Source organism: Callithrix jacchus, chromosome 11, assembly GCF_049354715.1.
Source record: "Callithrix jacchus isolate 240 chromosome 11, calJac240_pri, whole genome shotgun sequence".
Lineage (NCBI taxonomy): Eukaryota > Metazoa > Chordata > Mammalia > Primates > Cebidae > Callithrix > Callithrix jacchus.
In genome coordinates, this window is record NC_133512.1 from 116,392,783 (window position 1) to 116,409,140 (window position 16,358).

General features: G+C 43.7%; 2 long non-coding RNA genes and 1 pseudogene across 6 annotated transcripts in view; 2 read left to right on the plus strand and 1 right to left on the minus strand.

Annotated features, from left to right (window-relative positions):
• LOC128928485 (uncharacterized) overlaps positions 1-1,109 on the plus strand; it is a 254,034-nt gene extending 252,925 nt beyond the window's left edge. For all 4 annotated transcript variants that reach the window (XR_013524263.1, XR_013524260.1, XR_013524262.1 and 1 more), the window contains one exon: positions 582-1,109. This is a non-coding gene — a long non-coding RNA (uncharacterized LOC128928485). The remainder of the gene's footprint in view (positions 1-581) is intronic.
• LOC144578448 (uncharacterized) overlaps positions 1-16,358 on the minus strand; it is a 182,853-nt gene that overhangs the window by 60,147 nt on the left and 106,348 nt on the right. For both annotated transcript variants that reach the window (XR_013524265.1, XR_013524266.1), the window contains exons 4-6: positions 7,111-7,227; positions 3,459-3,532; positions 1,794-1,960 (exon numbers count right to left, since the gene is read on the minus strand). This is a non-coding gene — a long non-coding RNA (uncharacterized LOC144578448). The remainder of the gene's footprint in view (positions 1-1,793; positions 1,961-3,458; positions 3,533-7,110; positions 7,228-16,358) is intronic.
• Positions 11,877-14,603, plus strand: LOC100415132 (zinc finger protein 131-like; annotated as a pseudogene).

A 16,358-nucleotide genomic window follows, 5' to 3' on the forward strand; every position in this document is an offset into this window, starting at 1 on the left:
ATAGGAGCTGAACAATGAGAACACATGAAGACAGGGAGGGGAATATCACGCATCAGGGCCTGTTGCGGGGTGGGGGCTTAGGGGAGAGATAGCATTAGGAGAAATAGCTAATGTAGATGATGGGATGCAGCAAACCACCATGGCACATATATACCTATGTAACAAAACTGCACATTCTGCACATGTACCCCAGAACTTAAAGTATATTTTTAAAAGATACAAAAAGACAATTATGCATATTTTAAAGTATAGGTATAAAACGGATAGCAACTAAACATACACTATATGCTTATTAATACAATCTTTTTTCAAAGAAAAAATAATTTTTCTGATACATAACTGAATTGATTTTTTGGAATTTCATTGAGTCTCCTTAAAGCAGCTATTTTGAATTATCTGAGAGATCACACATCTCTATAACTATAGGGTTGGTCTCTGGCACCTTGTTTTAACTCATTTGTGAAGTCAGATTTCCCTGAATGTTCTTGGTGCCTGTAGAAATGCAACAATGTCTGCACATTTAGGAATTAGGTATTAATTTTAGTCTTTGCATCCTGGCTTTGTTTGTGCCTGTCCTTCAGAGGGCCTTCTGGATTCTAAGCTGACTGCTGTTCCCTGAGCTTGTGACCACTGCAGCCATCTCAACACTAGAGGACACTCCAAGCCCAGGCTTGCCATGAGTTTCATGAGGACTCTGAGGTTGACAATGGCTTTCCAGCCCAGATGGACCTAAGGAAGACCCAAGAAGGATACTGGACTGAGGGACCTGAGTCCAGAAAACTGTCCTGTGGCCCAGACAAGTGTGTCTCCTAGCAGCTCTCTGCAGTTCTCAACTGCAGCAAGAGGAGATGGAATTGAGACTGGACCACGTCAGGATCTGCTGTGGGAAGGAGCTGGTGGGCCTATCTTATTGTCTCCGATGTGCATGCATCACCCAGCTGGTCTCTGTATGAGTGGGGTAGTTCCTAGACTGCAGTAGTAGGGGCTAGAGCTGAGACTGGGCCCCATCATGGACTCTGCTATGAGAGGCTGGAGAGCCCAATCTCAGCTCAGAGAGGTTCATGTCACCCAGCAAGTTTCTGCACAAATAAGATAGTTTCTCATCTAGAGTAGGAGGGGCTGGAGCTGAGACTGGGTCTCCTTGAAATCTGCTGTGGGATGGAAGCTGAAGAGCCTGTCTTATTGGGGCAGAAAAGGACACATCTCCCATCAGGTCTCACAACAAATAGGATAGTTCCCTGGTTGCTGCAGAGGGCAGGGTGGAGCTAAGACTGAGCCCACTTGGGATTTCCTATGAGGCAGAGGTTGGCAAATGTGTTTGGGACGCTCAGGCTTTTGGGTTGTGGGATACAGGCAAGTCTCCCTCTGGGTCCTTGTATAAGCACCTCTGAACTGAAACATCAGCTGAGAAAGGCTGGAGCAGAACCACAGGGCCACTTTCAGATTCACTGCTGAGACCGATGCCGGTGGGCAGACAAGGCTTTCTGCCAAGGCACTAGTATGCACAATTTCTTCTGGACTCCTTGGCAGACAGTTTTGGTTGCAGGCTCAAGGCCAAACAGGGCTGTAGCCAAGTCTCAATCCCACAGCACAGATACCAAGGGGTCCCAGTCTCAGCTCTGGCCCCTCCTGCTGTAGTTGGGGAATTATCCTATCTACACAGAAACTTGCTTGGCCATTTCCAGGCATGAACCTGGAAGTAAGCTCAGAAAATCAGCTGACCTGGCTGTTGGTCTGTACTCTCAAAACAACCTCCTAGTCTTGAGCCCTCTCGGGGCTTCACAAACTCCTACCTGAATCCTGGGGCTTCCACTGACAGACTTTTGATTGTAGACTTGACAATAATTCTTGTACCCATCTTGTCGTTGCGGGTATGAGCAGGTTACCTTCTATTTTGCCATCTTGGCAATGACACTCAGTAAATGTTTTTTTTTCATGTTGATTTTCTGATCCTGCTAATCTGTGAAATGGAGAGAGACGACATATCTCTTAGCTGTGTTAATCCAAATATCTGAGTTATCAGCCAAGACAAGGTAAGAATCTAACTTCAAGGGCCCTGGAGGAAGATCCCCTGCCTCTGCCCCCCACTTCTCGATGGTTCTTTTAAGAGAAAAGATACCACTTATGGAAGTACAGACTGACTCAGAAATTGGAGGACACAGTGGAAGGGAGCTAACATCTAATAAGACCCCCATGTGTCAGGCATGAAAATACAAGCTCTCATTTCACCCTCACGGCAACTCGAAGGTGAGAGTGTCCAGCTCCCTTTCATAAGTGCATGTACACAAGCATGGATGTGGTGCACAGTGCTGACGTCTGCATTGCATCCATAATGTTGAGGGAGGCCATTCTTGTTAATAATCAAGTACTCGCCTCGTGACAAAATACATGCTTTCCTAAAGAAGTATATGAAGTCACAGATCAAAGCCTCCTTATCTGCAGTTTATATTTAAGAACTTAGTAGTTCCAGGCATGGTGCTAAGCACTTTACCTAATCTCACTCAATCTTCACAACAAACTCTGCAAAACACATATGTTATTAGCCCCATTTTCAGGCTAAGATATGGAGATTTGGTGAGGCTGAGTAATAGGGCTGCACAACTACTAAGTGGCAGAGTCAGGATTTGAACTCATCTCTGCCTGACTTCCAAGGATCTCCTCAGACATAAGCAAAATCACAATAGAGAAAATACTTAAATTATATATTGGAAGGAAAATATTATTTCCTTTAAAAATAAACAGAATCAAAATTACTGAGGTCCCATCAAAGTTTCTCTGTCACCCTACAAGTAGAGAGTGGGAAATCAGAGGGACAGTCAGATTTATGTTTTGTTCCTTGATTTCCTGCCATGCTCCTTCAGGATATACAGTTGCACTGTCTTCTTATTAAAAACTCCTATGGAATAGATCAGACCTGAATATGGAACCTGAATAGATCAAGTTTTTTTCCCCCTCATTTCAGGCTTAGAATCTAGCAAAGTTAGAAGGGAAATCCTTCCACTGGGCATGTAAAATTTTAAAACAAGCCCGTGGGATGACTTTCTTTGCTTCTCTGACCTATACTAGAATCATGTATAAAATGGAAACGGTAATAAATGAATATAACCAAGTGACAGAGACACACATCTGCACACCCACTGTCTTTGTGTCCTAATGCTGACACAGTGCAGCTGTAGTATCAGTGACACGGTGTTCCTGGAAAGTTGATCAATGATTCCCTTCCACAGTTCAGGCTTTATTATAGGAGGTATTAGTTAGCTCATTACTATTAGTCAAATACCTTGGTGTGCCTTCTTCAAGAGCTCCTTTAAATGCTCCTCTTTTATTCTACTTTGAAGTCCCAAAAGCAGATGCTGCTTTTATGGAAAAACCTAATTGCTGTGGAATCTAATGTATGTCCTACTTCCATACCCAAACCTCCGCCTTCCTGTTTAATGGACAGCATTCTCATGACTCACATTTGATTTATGGGCTGGAAGGCGCCACACCTTTTTCTGGTCCTGTCTGCACATATTGTTAAGTGTCATCAACTCTGGAAAAAAGCATTCATGGGTTAGTTATGTCAATAATATGAGACATTAAAAGAGACTTGTCCTACAAACAAAATAGTAAATGACAAATGCAAGGTTTTGTAGTCCTGTGTGCCTCTCTGCTGCACCCTAGAGCCTATGATTGTTCTCTTCATGTTTGCAGCACGAGGCATCCCTGAAGCTCATCATTACATAGCATGTTCCTCATTAATATCTGTCCACTCTAACATTTTCAATTCTTTTTGGATTAGCAAAAAGGAACAAAGAGAAGTGAAATTTAGATACCTAATCAGTAGTGTAAAATAACAAAACAGTAGCCTATAAAGCAATGGGATGTGGGGACTGTGTTCTGTGATGGCAGTTGTTTTGGATGGCTCATAGCTCTGAATAATTTCCCAGCATTCATCCAATTTGATGCTACTATGAAAAAATAATGTCTATAAAATCCACATCCCAAATAACTCTTATTGCAGATAATTCCCTTCTTCCGCTTTCCCAGTCTAACAGAATACAAGTTTGTTCAGAGAATGAGAGAAAACCTATCCCATTAAATCTTTGCCTAGCACATACGGTGCCCTGTGACACAGGTCTGGTTAGTGATGCTGACAAAAGGCTTCTAGGTATTTACAGGAAAACTCTTGCATTTCTGCTCAAACACTGCTCCTTCCACCTTGAGTGTCGGTGTGAAGCCTAGAGCTGCAGCGGCCATCTTGCAACCGTGAGACGAGGAACGTGAGAATGACAGCCTACAGCTAAGGGTGGCAGAGAAGGATGGCAGGAGCCTGGATCCAGGATGGCACCAATGCTTCCTTTACTAGCTTCAGACTTCTTATTGCTTGAAATAAATGCCCATCACACTTAAGTCACTGTTACTCTGGTTCTTTGTTGCTTGCAGGTAAAGAGTATAACAACCAATACAGTCTTACACACACCTTAGCTTCTGTTTCTGAATTCCCCAATTAAAGCTATACATTTCTCTTAAATTCAGAGAGAAGCTAAGTAGCCATGTTGCCTTTATTTGGGGTCTGGGCATTGACACTCCACAACAGCCTCTTGCTTTCATTACAATTAACTCTAGTGCTAGATAAATACTGGAGTTAAATGGGGGGGGGAATAATATTAGAAACAGGACAACTGTGTATAAAGTCAATGGAATTGTATGTATTATGCAACCCTTGTTATGGCTGAATAATGTACAACAGAATATTATTCAGCCATTAAATGAATGAGGACTGACTGATTCATACTACAACATGGGCAGACTTTGACAACTTTATTCCAAGTGACAGAAGCCAGTCACAAAAGAGCACATGCTGTGTTACATAATTTATATGAAATGTCAAGAACAGGCAAATCGAGACAGACAAAAAGCAGATTAATGGTTATCAGGGGCTGGGAGGACAGGGGATGGGAAGTGGCCACTTAGCTGGTACAGAATTTCCTGTTCTGGAATTAGGTAGTGATGGTGGTTACACAATATTGTGAATGCACCAAAAGCCATGAAGTGTATACTTTTAAATGGCTAAAATGATGAATTTTATGTTATGTGAATTTTACCTCAATAAAAAGTCATTTATGCCATATTAAGTGTAAAATGATACTGATTCCAGAGAGACTACATTGTAAGAAAAAGATAGGGTTGATAAAATGTAATATATTTGATGACACTGAAATTTGGAGCTCCTGGCCAGGCGTGGTGGCTCATGACTATAATCCCAGCATTTTGGGAGGCCAAGGTGGGTAGAACCCTTGAGGTTAGGAGTTTGAGACCAGCCTGGCCAACATGGTGAAACCCTGTCTCTACTAAAAATACAAAATTAGCCAAAAAACAAAAACACAAAAATTAGAGTGTGGTGGTAGGCACCTGTAATCCCAGCTACTCAGGAGGCTGAGACAGGAGAATTGCTTGAACCCAGGAAGCAGAGGCTGCAATGAGTCGAGATTGTGCCACTGCACTCCAACCTGGGCAACAGAGCAAGACTCAGTCTTCAAAAAAAAAGAAAAAGAAAAAGAAAAGAAAAGAAGCTTCTGCAAAAATAACATTGTATCAATTCAGAAATGAGTTTGCTGCACTTAGTCTGAAGTTTGTTTTTGTTTCACAGAAGTCCTGCTGTGGATAATCTGTGGCCCATGAACTAACTCTCTCCCTGTTTGTACAGGGACCAGATTCTGATATGTCCTATATTCAATATTTGGCTTCCATCCTCAGTGTTACTTTGTCCAAGATGGCTGCTGAAGTACGAGCCATCATTTCCCATTCCAGGCATGCAGTAGGAAGAGGGAAAGGCCAAGTCCTTCCTCTCAGCAGAATAAAGGCATGGTTAAGTAAATACATACATCCAGTGAAAGCGGGAAAAGCTCTAGGAAAGCGGGATTCCATCTGTTTTATCTGTGCACTTGACCTAGCACAAGGCAGAGCACACTGAAGATGCTAAAAACCTGTGTGAAATGAATGTATACCTTCATGGATGTGGACAAATGCATCATATAACCATTTACATATTTTCAAAAATAATACACAGGGAAATGTTTATGTGAAAGCAGCATGTTATATATACTATAGTGTAATTCCAATTTTATTGAAAAAGTATATGTATGCCTGGAGATCAGAAATATACTAATGGATCGAGTGATTTTTTTTTTTTTTTTTTTTTTTGAGATGGAGTTTCGCTCGTTACCCAGGCTGGAGTGCAATGGCGTGATCTCAGCTCACCGCAACCTCCGCCTCCTGGGTTCAGGCAATTCTCCTGCCTCAGCCTCCTGAGTAGCTGGGATTACAGGCACGCGCCACCGTGCCCAGCTAATTTTTTTGTATTTTTAGTAGACACAGGGTTTCACCATGTTGACCAGGATGGATTGTATCTCTTGACCTCGTGATCCACCCGCCTCAGCCTCCCAAAGTGCTGGGATTACAGGCGTGAGCCACTGGGCCCGGCCCGATTTTTCAAATATATGGTGAAATTGCTCTGATATTGTATTTCTTCATACTTTTATACATTTTTCAAATTTCTGCAATGAGCCAGAGTATTACTTTTTCTAATTAGAAAATCAATAATTTTACAATTCATCCAGAAGAGGACTACATCACTCTAAGTATTAGAAGCGAATTAGCACAGAAACAGAAAACCCAGTATAGCAGGTTCTCACTTACAAGTGGGAGCTAAACCCTGGGTACACATGGACATAAAGATGGGGACAACAGACACTGGGGACTCCAAAAGGAGGGAGAGAGGAAAGGGGGCAAGGGCTGAAAACCTTCCTGTCAGATACTATGTTCACTGAATGACAGGATCTCAGCATCACACAAGATACCCCTGTAACAAACCTCCCATGAAGCCCCGAAACTAAAATAAAAAAACCAAAAACAGGTAGCAGGGCCTGGTGTGGTGGCTCATGCCTATAATCCCAGCACTTCTGGAGGCCAAGGCAGGAGGATTGCATGAGGCCAGGCCAGCTTCGGCAACACAGTGAGACCTGTCTCCACAAAGAAAAAAAGCCAGAAAAAAATTTTCCCACCCACCCCTAAAAGGTGCTTCCTTCACCCCCCAAACACAAGATGGCTGGGTGTGGTGGCACATACCTGTAGTCCTAGCTACTCAGAGACTGCAATGGGAGTATCCCTTCAGCCCAGGAGTTGGAAGCTGCAGTGAGCCATGGTCACACCACTGCACTCCAGCCCAGGTGACAAAGCAAAACCCTGTGGCAAAAAAAAAAGTATAAAATATACATTTAAAAACAATGGTAGTGAACCTCTACACCAAAGAGAATAGCCAACACCCCAGCTGGCAGCTTCGCTTTATTATTTTGGGAGAAGGAGGATGCTGATATCTACAGTGATACTATATGGAGTCATACCTATCCCTGCATTGCAAGGTAGCAAATAATTTGCCTATTTAATAGTACAACTTTTTTTTCAGCCTAATAGGTGGGCATATTTGCTCATTCTTTAAATGTGAAGACAATTTTAAGGCACACAGGGAAAGTTATCCATTTATCAAAGCAAACTCATCATCTGCTTTCAGATCAAGATAACTTGGAACTGACTGCATTGAACTCGGCGCTTCTAAGCACAATGCATACCACCTACCACCTTAGAATGTCTGTTTTTCCCAGTGACATGGGCTAAATTTGTAGCCCCCACCCCCCAGCCCTTCCCAACACTTCAAACACTGACATTTTAAACCTCAGTATGTGACTACTTGGAGTTGTGGTCTTTAAGTAGGAAGTAAGTTAAAGTGAGATCATTAGGGTGGGCCCTCATTCAACATGACCAGTGCCCTTCTAAAAAGAGATTAGGACACAGACACCAACAGAGGGAAGACCAACTGAAAACACACAGAGGAGATGGCCATCTACAAGCCAAGGAGAGAGGCTCAGAAGACACCAACCCTGGCCACACCTTGGTCTCAGAATTGCTGTGGTTGAAGCCACCCAGCCTGCGGTACTTGGTTATGGCAGCCTGAGCAAACTAACGCTCACCCCTCCTGTTAATCAGATGTTAGGTAACAGTGAGGGTTACTTTGATGTGTCAACTTGGCTAGGCTCTGGTGCCCAGTTGTTTGGTGAAACACCAGCCTAGATGTTGTTATGCAGGTACATTTCAGATGTGATTAACATTTAAATATTTAAATCAGTGGATTCAAGTAAAACAGATTTCCCTCCATAACGTGGATACATCTCATCCGATCAGTTGAAGGTCTGAAGAAAAATGAAGTCTCTGAAGAGGAAGAAATTCTGCCTTCAGACTCAATTACGCATCAGCTTCTGACAGAATTTCTAGCCCACTAGCCAGCCCCAACCTACCAACCCCACAAACAAGAGCCAGTTCCTTAAAATAAATCTCTATGTGTGTGTGTGTGTATATACACACACATATATATATACACACACACATATGTGTATATATATCTATACCCATACCTGTCTGCATACATGCATGTATATATACATATAGGTGTATTCATATACACATGTATACATATATAAGTGTGAATATATATATATACATATAATTATGTCTGTCTGATTCTGTTTCTCTGGAGAACCCCCCCACACAGTAACTAAGGACTGATATTTCATATACCTAACTCTGTGCTCTTGTTTTATTTAAAATATTTTAATACATTTTACAAGTATGAGAAATAAATATTTCAGATCGTATTTCTCATACTTTTTAAATGTAAACTACATTTACTTATTTCCAGAGTTGTAGATGGAAGAACTGGTCAAATACTTGCATCCAAGCCAATTAATTCATCTGCATGCTTCTCTGTCATGTTTTAATGATGACCTGGAGCACTGCGAGAGGATGTTAGCAGATGAGAGCCGGGGAGAAGGCAGAGATCCTCCTCGGGCCTTAGGGTTACACCCACGGTGTGCTGCAGCCAGTGAATTCCATGAGAATGAACAATCGGGTTGTAATTTTCAGCTTTGTTGCGAGCATCCTGCCTTTGCCTTGTGATCCTGCCTAATCTTGTTCCCCTGCACATTTGCTGCCTCATTTCTTCCTTCAGAAATGGCAAGTTTTTTGCTAAGTACATAAACAGCTTCTAACCCAGCAAACAGTCAGCTGTAGATGTGGAGGATTTGGCCAGGAGGAGAAACAGAGAAGTGACAAACAGAGATGAGAGCAGCAGGCAAGCCTGGGGAACGTCCCTGAGCACAGAGCTCATGGAGGGCAGGGCCTAGGGGCAGGGAGGATGAGGAATGTATGCACTCGCACCTGTGACCAGGGACACAGACCTGTGAGCCTCGCTGACAGAAGACAGCTGTGTGACCCGAGGCATCAAGAGCTTCACATAGCTAACAGAACTACACATACCTGCGAATTTCTAATGTTGAAGAGGCTTCCCATGAAGGTGAGAGAATTTAGAGAAAAACAAAGGGCAAGGTGGCCCTGGGGAAGACTCATATGCCTGGGATGGCACCAACGATGGGCTGGACTTTAAAACAGTGAGAGACATGAGGCAGGGCTGGGCACAGTGGCACACACCTGTAATCCCAGCACTTTGGGAAGCTGAGGCAAAAAAAGTCACTTGAGCCTAGGAATTCAAGACCAGCCTTGGTAATAAAATGAGACCCCCCCACCTCTACAAGAAAAAAAATTTTTTCTGAGACGGAGTCTCGCTCTGTTGCCCAGGTTGGAGTGCTAATGGCATGATCTTGGCTCACTGCAACCTCCACGTCCTGGGTTCAAGTGATTTTCCTGCCTCAGCCTTCCAAGTAGCTGGGATTATAGGTGCACATCACCACGCCTGGCCAATTTTTTATATTTTTAGTAGAGATGGGGTTTCACTGTATTTCCTAGGCTGGTCTCGTACTCCTGAGCTCAGGCAATCCACCCGTCTCGGCCTCCCAAAGTGCTAGGATTACAGGCATGAGCCACTGCACCTGGCCAAACATTTTTTAAAAATCAGGCACAGTGCCACACACCTGTAGTCCCAACTACTTGGGAGGATGAGGTAGGAGGATCACTTGAGCTCCAGAACTTAAGACTGCAGTGAGCTATGACTGCCCCACTGCACTCCAGCCTGGGTGACAGAGCCAGATGCCATCTCTTAAAAAAAGAAAAAAAGGATACGAGGCAGCTCACATGGCAGATACCAAAACCATTTGGGAAGTCGTAGTTACCATAACACACCAAGAAGCAGTATTGTCCAATAGAACTTTCTGCAGTGATGGAAATATTTTACACCCACACTATCCAATATGGTAGCCTCCAGGCATGTGTCACTACTGAGCACTTGAAACATTGCTAGCACCACTGAGCAACTAGCTTTTACATTTTATTTAATTTAAATTAGAATTTAAATAGCCACATATGGCTGGTGGCTGCCATATCGAACAGCACAGCCGTGAGATCTTTATAATACACAGATTGACGTGGCTTCCAATGTAGTTTGGGGAAGGAGTGCAAAATAAATGAGCGCACAATCCTCTTGCTACTGAGTGTTCCGCATATGAATTATTAGCAATCTGAAGGGTTGGGTGGAGTCCGTGAGAATGAAGACACCTCCTAAAGACCCTAAAAAGCCTGGTGGAGGAGCTTAGCTACCAGCACAACCTTATCTGGTAAGCTGTGAATTAGAATGTCCCTTGCAGGAAACACTATTATTTGGGTGCATACTTAACCCCAGTCTGGTCGTCAGTTATAACCTTAGAAGCAAAAGCTAAAACTTCCCATCTTTGGTCTATTTCCAAAGGCGGGATTGTTGCTTTAGGTACTTCCATTTTTAGTAGGTTTAGAAGAAAAGCCCCCCAGCTGTAAGGGAGCTTTACAAATAGGAAAAAGTAGCATTTGTCATATTTGCCTTGGGAGAATCTGGGCTCAGCCATGGACTCAGAAGCCCTGGGCAACACCTCTGTGCCCCCTCCCCTCACCTGTTCCTGCTATACAGATGAGAAAGAAAGGCTTTCTCGGGGTTTCTTTGAGGGAAAAGATTAGAACCATTATAAAGAATTTCAACAAATGCAAAGTACCCTTCTACATAAATTATAACAAGTTTTTACTTATTTGATTTCCTCTTTTTGGGGGAATGAAGCAGTGCTTTTGAAGATAATATGGAAGAAGTTCAAAAGCACAATTAAAGCTGAGTCTTCAAAACAGATTAAGAGGCCGCGGCTGCCTGTGTGTCCAACCGAGCGCATGTGCACCAGCAGAGCCCAAGCAGAGGGAGCACCTGGCTCTGGCAGGGGAGATGGAGGGAGAGCCACAGGTTAGGGACAGGGAAAGCTGTGGGGTACATTGTGCCCGGGGAGGGAAAAGCACAAAATGACAGACTCCGAGGGACAGAGAGGAAGGAGGGCAGAGCGTTAGGCAGAGCAACCCAACAGCCACGGAGGCTGAAGAGATGATGGAATGCCAACAGGAGTTCCGTGAACATCATAAAATGGTCCTCGACTGACTGAATGAACAGCAAGAGCAGGATGGGTTTACTGACAACACCCCGATTGTCAATGGACACCATTTTAAGGCTCTAAGGCTCACAAGGCTGTTTTGGCTGCTTGCAGTAAGTTCTACAAATTCCTTTTTTGGTTTTTTGAGACAGAGTCTTGCTCTGTTGCCCAGATTGGAGTACAGTGGCCTGATCTCAGCTCACTGCAACCTCCACCTCCTGGGTTCAAGGGAATCTCCTGCCTCAGCCTCTCAACCTCCACCTCCTGGGTTCAAGTGAATCTCCTGCCTCAGCCTCTCAAGTAGTTGGGACTACAGGCACCTGCCACCATGCCCAGCTAATTTTTGTATTTTTAGTAAGATGGGGTTTCGCCAAGTTGGTCAGGCTGGTCTCAAACTCCTGATCTCAGGTGATCCACCCACTTTAGCCTCCCAAAGTGCTGGGATTACAGGCATGAGGCACCGGGCTCAGCCTTCTTCTACAAATTCTTTCCGGAGTTTACCCAAGAACCTTTGGTGGAGACAGAAGGCGTTAGTAAAATGGCCTTTTGTCATTTAACTGAGTTCACATGTACAGCAAAATTAACAATACAAGGAGAAGCAGCAGCTGTGATGTATAGAATGCAGCAGAATGTCTATAAATGCTAGAAGCCATCTAAGCCCTTGAAGTCAGGAACAAAGAAAACTCAACTTCAGTCCCGACGGGGTGGCTCATGCCTATAAATCCCAGCATTTTCAGAGGCCGAGGCAGGCGGATCACCTGAGGTCAGGAGTTCAAAACCAGCCTGGCCAACAAGGTGAAACCCCATCTCTACTAAAAATACAAAAATTAGCTGCGTGTGGGGTGCCTATAATCCCAGCTACTCAGGAGGCTGAGGCAGGGAAAACTGCTTGAATGCAGGAGGCAGAGGTTGCAGTGAGCCAAGATCACGCCACTGCACTCCAGTCTGGGCAACAGAGTAAGATTCCATCTCAAAAAAAAGGAGAAAACAAAACTTCATTAAAGGAAAATACCACAGGAAAAGGGACAACTGCAGAAACTTCATGTTATCACTGCATCATTGCCATCTGCAGAATCAGACCCTGTTGAAACAGGTGGAGACTGCCAAAGACACAACTGAAGTGGAAGACGAAGGCATCGAGACATTAGAGGAAAGGCTTTTGCCCAGCAGTCCATAAAGCACTACAGAGCACAGGTTCCTCTGCTGATTCTGCTGTAGCACTGTTGGCAGATATTACCAGCAAGTACTGACATGGGAGTGGGGCAGGGAAATGCTGGGTAGAGAAAGGTGGGGTCCCTGGCAAAGGCTCCACCCTCGCAGCCTGTGCCCATGAGCCTAGGTGAGAACAGGCACTCCTGTCTTCATGCCCAAAATGTTGCATTTTCTAAGACCACCCTGGCCTGCCACGCCCCCATTCTGGGCCTATAAAAAACCCAGACCCTTGCAGGTACAGACACAAGCATCTGGATGTCAAGAGGAACATAGTGGCAGAGGAGCACACAGGCGGCTGGACACTGAGAGGAGCAGAGGAGCGGAAGAGCATACCCAGGCCATCAACCGGCAGAACAATGCAGACACCAAGGGGAATGTGGCCTGGGCAGTGGTGCAACAGCCTCCAAGTGGCCGGACTCCAAGGGAAACTTCCCACTGCATCCCTTTTCTGGCTCTCCAGCCATCTGCTGAGAGCTACTTCCACCATTCAACAAAACCTTGCACTCAATTTTCCAAGCCCACATGTGATCCGATTTTTCTGGTATACTAGGGCAAGAACCCTGGGATACAGAAAGCCCTCTGTCCTTGCGATAAGACAGAGGGTCTAACTGAGCTGACTAGCACAAAATGCCTACAAACGGCAAAATTTAAAAAGCACCTGTAACACATGTCCACTGGGGCTTCGGGAACTGGAAACATTTACCCCTAGACACTGCCGTGGGGTTGGAGCCCACAACCACAACCTGTCTCTCTGTATGCCCCCCTAGATGTTTGAGCAACAGGCGTTGAAGAAGCTAGCCACACCCCCATCACACACCCTGCGAAGGGGATAAGGGAGCTTTTCCTGTTTCGGTGCCGTCAAGGTGACACAAAAGGGCAGATTAAAGAACACAGCTGTGCATGTGACTCCACAAGCAAACAGGAACACAGGAAATCACACTTCACTGAGAGTTCCAGGTGTGAAATATGCAACAAAAGATAGAGCACGTGGAAACAGCACCGCAATTGCTACCGCCTTAAAGAACGTGGAGGCAGTAAGAAGCAAAGAACTGGGGGGAAAATTCATGTATGTCAGGACTGTGAGAAACCGTTGGACCATTTTGGACATTTGAAAGAACATCTTTGAAAACATACAGGAGAAGTGTTCAAATTGTCATGAACAACTGAATGTCCAAATTGTCATGAACTATTTACTAGAAGTAGCACCCTCAAATGTCACCTCACTGCCTGCCAAATGAGTAGGGGCAAAAAAAAAAAAGGAAGAAAGAAGCTCTGTGAATGCCAGGTCTGCAACAGTGTGTTTCACAGCTGGGACCAGTTCAGAGATCACTTGGTAATACAGGCAAGAGATAAACCCGATCATTGTACCTTATGTGACTTGTGGTTTATGCCAGGAAATGAATTCAGGAGGCATCTCGGTGATACAATGTTTTAGAACGTCTAGTAATGGAAGAAGTTCTTTCAGTAGAAACACATGGACAAACTGAGCCTGTGACATCACTGATGTTACAGAACAAGCTGGGAAGGTGCATGTGCTACCATTGCTTCAGGTCCAGGTGGATTCAGCACAAGAGACTGTGGAACAAGTCCACCTGGATCCACTCCAGGACAGCCAGGTGCACGAAGCACACATGAGTGAGCTTCCAGAGCAGGTCCAAGAGAGTTATGTAGAGGGGGGTTGAATTCAGCCTGAAGAAGGTGCTGAAGTACATGGAGAGGACCTGCATGTCAAATGCGTAAATCAGATGCCAGTGGGAGGACAAAGTGAACTTCCAGAAGCAGGCTTGGACCACATGACCCCAGAAATCATGACCCAAGAGGAGAGAGAGCCTAGCCAAGCAGATGCTGCTGAGGCTGCCAAGGAGGATCACTAAGATGCTGAGGACTCGAGACCAGGCCAACAGCACGTTCTGAAGCTGAAAGGCAGACAAAGAGGATAGAACAGCTATGCTGGTTTTAGAATGAAATTACACATGAATAGATTTTTAAATTTATTTGTTGGGTTTCTGAGCTGATTACGGGCAGTATGACAGTCCTTAAGCTAACAGGCAAGTGGACCAAAGTTAAGCTATTTCCTGTGGCTTCTGTTGGAACAAATTGATTCCCCTCCCCAAGTTAATGCCACAGAGGAGGGATCTTTCTTCCATAACTGAAGGGATCTTTTCTGTAGCTTAAATGGATTTTATTCTTATTATATAGAGGTGTACGAATGTATCTATGTTCATTGTGGTAAAAGTTCTCCCTTTTCTCTTTCCCAGGTCAAATTCTTCCTCAGATTTTTTACAGATTGTAAAATCAAGCTTAAATCATTACAATACAAGTTTATGTATTCTAACGCATGATGAGAAGTGCATTGCTACTCTGCAGCTGAATTTTCGCTTCTGGCTTTCTTTAGTTTGAACAAATGTTCTTGTCCAGCCCCGTAGTCACCAATGCTGTCTCCGCAACAGAAAGAGTGGTGGTGGGAAAATTTCTAGAATGTTAAAAAAAAAAACCCATGTGCCTTTTCAAAACCAACTAAACTTCTATAAAGCATCTCTGCTTCTTTCAGAGTTTGTTTTAAGGAACAATGTAGACGATGCTAGGATACTTTATATTTTTGCTTATAATGACAACCACCAGTTCTTTTTCACTTAAGTTAGGTTGAGAAATTTTATTTAGTGGCAGCTGAAGGCCCATTTTCGATTGGGAAAAATACATTTACATTTCTCTGGTAAACTTTATTTTGATGAAAAGTTGCACTAGTATTTTACCACCAGGAGGAAAAGAAAAAAAGATGAGCATCATTTAAAAATTAATGTATTTAAAATAACGTACAGAAAAAAAACATGTCTATCATTATCAGGCTTCGTTCTGAATGGAGTCTTTCCCCCTGATCCTTAATGTAAAGACCCTGTGCTATAACTTTCAAAGCCATTCAAATAAGAATGCTCAACTGTGAACCTAGAAGTAGGTGTATAAATATCTTTAATCAGTATTACTTGGAAAATAAACTATAACAAAAACATTTTTAAAAATAGACTAAGAAACTTCACAGAATGATCTCAAGGTAAGAAACACACTATTGGTTTCAGATGTCAGTTTTTGAGAGATTTGTTACAGATTGAAAGGGAAGTGAGTGGCTGCAGCAGACACTGTGACCAACTCTCAAATCATGATCGTGCCTTGAGTCATGTCTGAGAAACCAGTAAACAAATTCTTTCACTTTGACTGCTGGATTATGCTGCTCAGACCCATCTGCTCTGCACCCATTCGAAGGCTCCATCACACATTATTTTGGAAATGGTCATCCTGAGTCAGACTGAGTAGTCACAGTTAATGACTTTGGTTTCCCTCTCATCTGTTTTTCACTCAGTCCTATGTATCTATCCCATTTTTTTTTTCTTTCCTCAGAAATGCCTGACCACATCATCCTAAACAAGAAGGAAATTTCCATGTCAGTGGAGGGACCCCACTAAGGATAGGGTGCCGTGTCTCTAAACCGAGACATGTTAGAGAATGAAAGGTGACCACGTGAACAGCTATGCTGGGACAGTAGTAAACTGAATACCCCAGCTAAATAAATAAACAAAACACATGTGTAATGGTGGTCAGCTTCATTAGTTATCAAAGCAAAAACAGAATGAGACCATCATACACTCACCAGATTGGCAAAAATTAAAAAGTACAACGATACCAACCATTGGTAAAGACATGCAGCGGCTGGAACTGATGGCATCG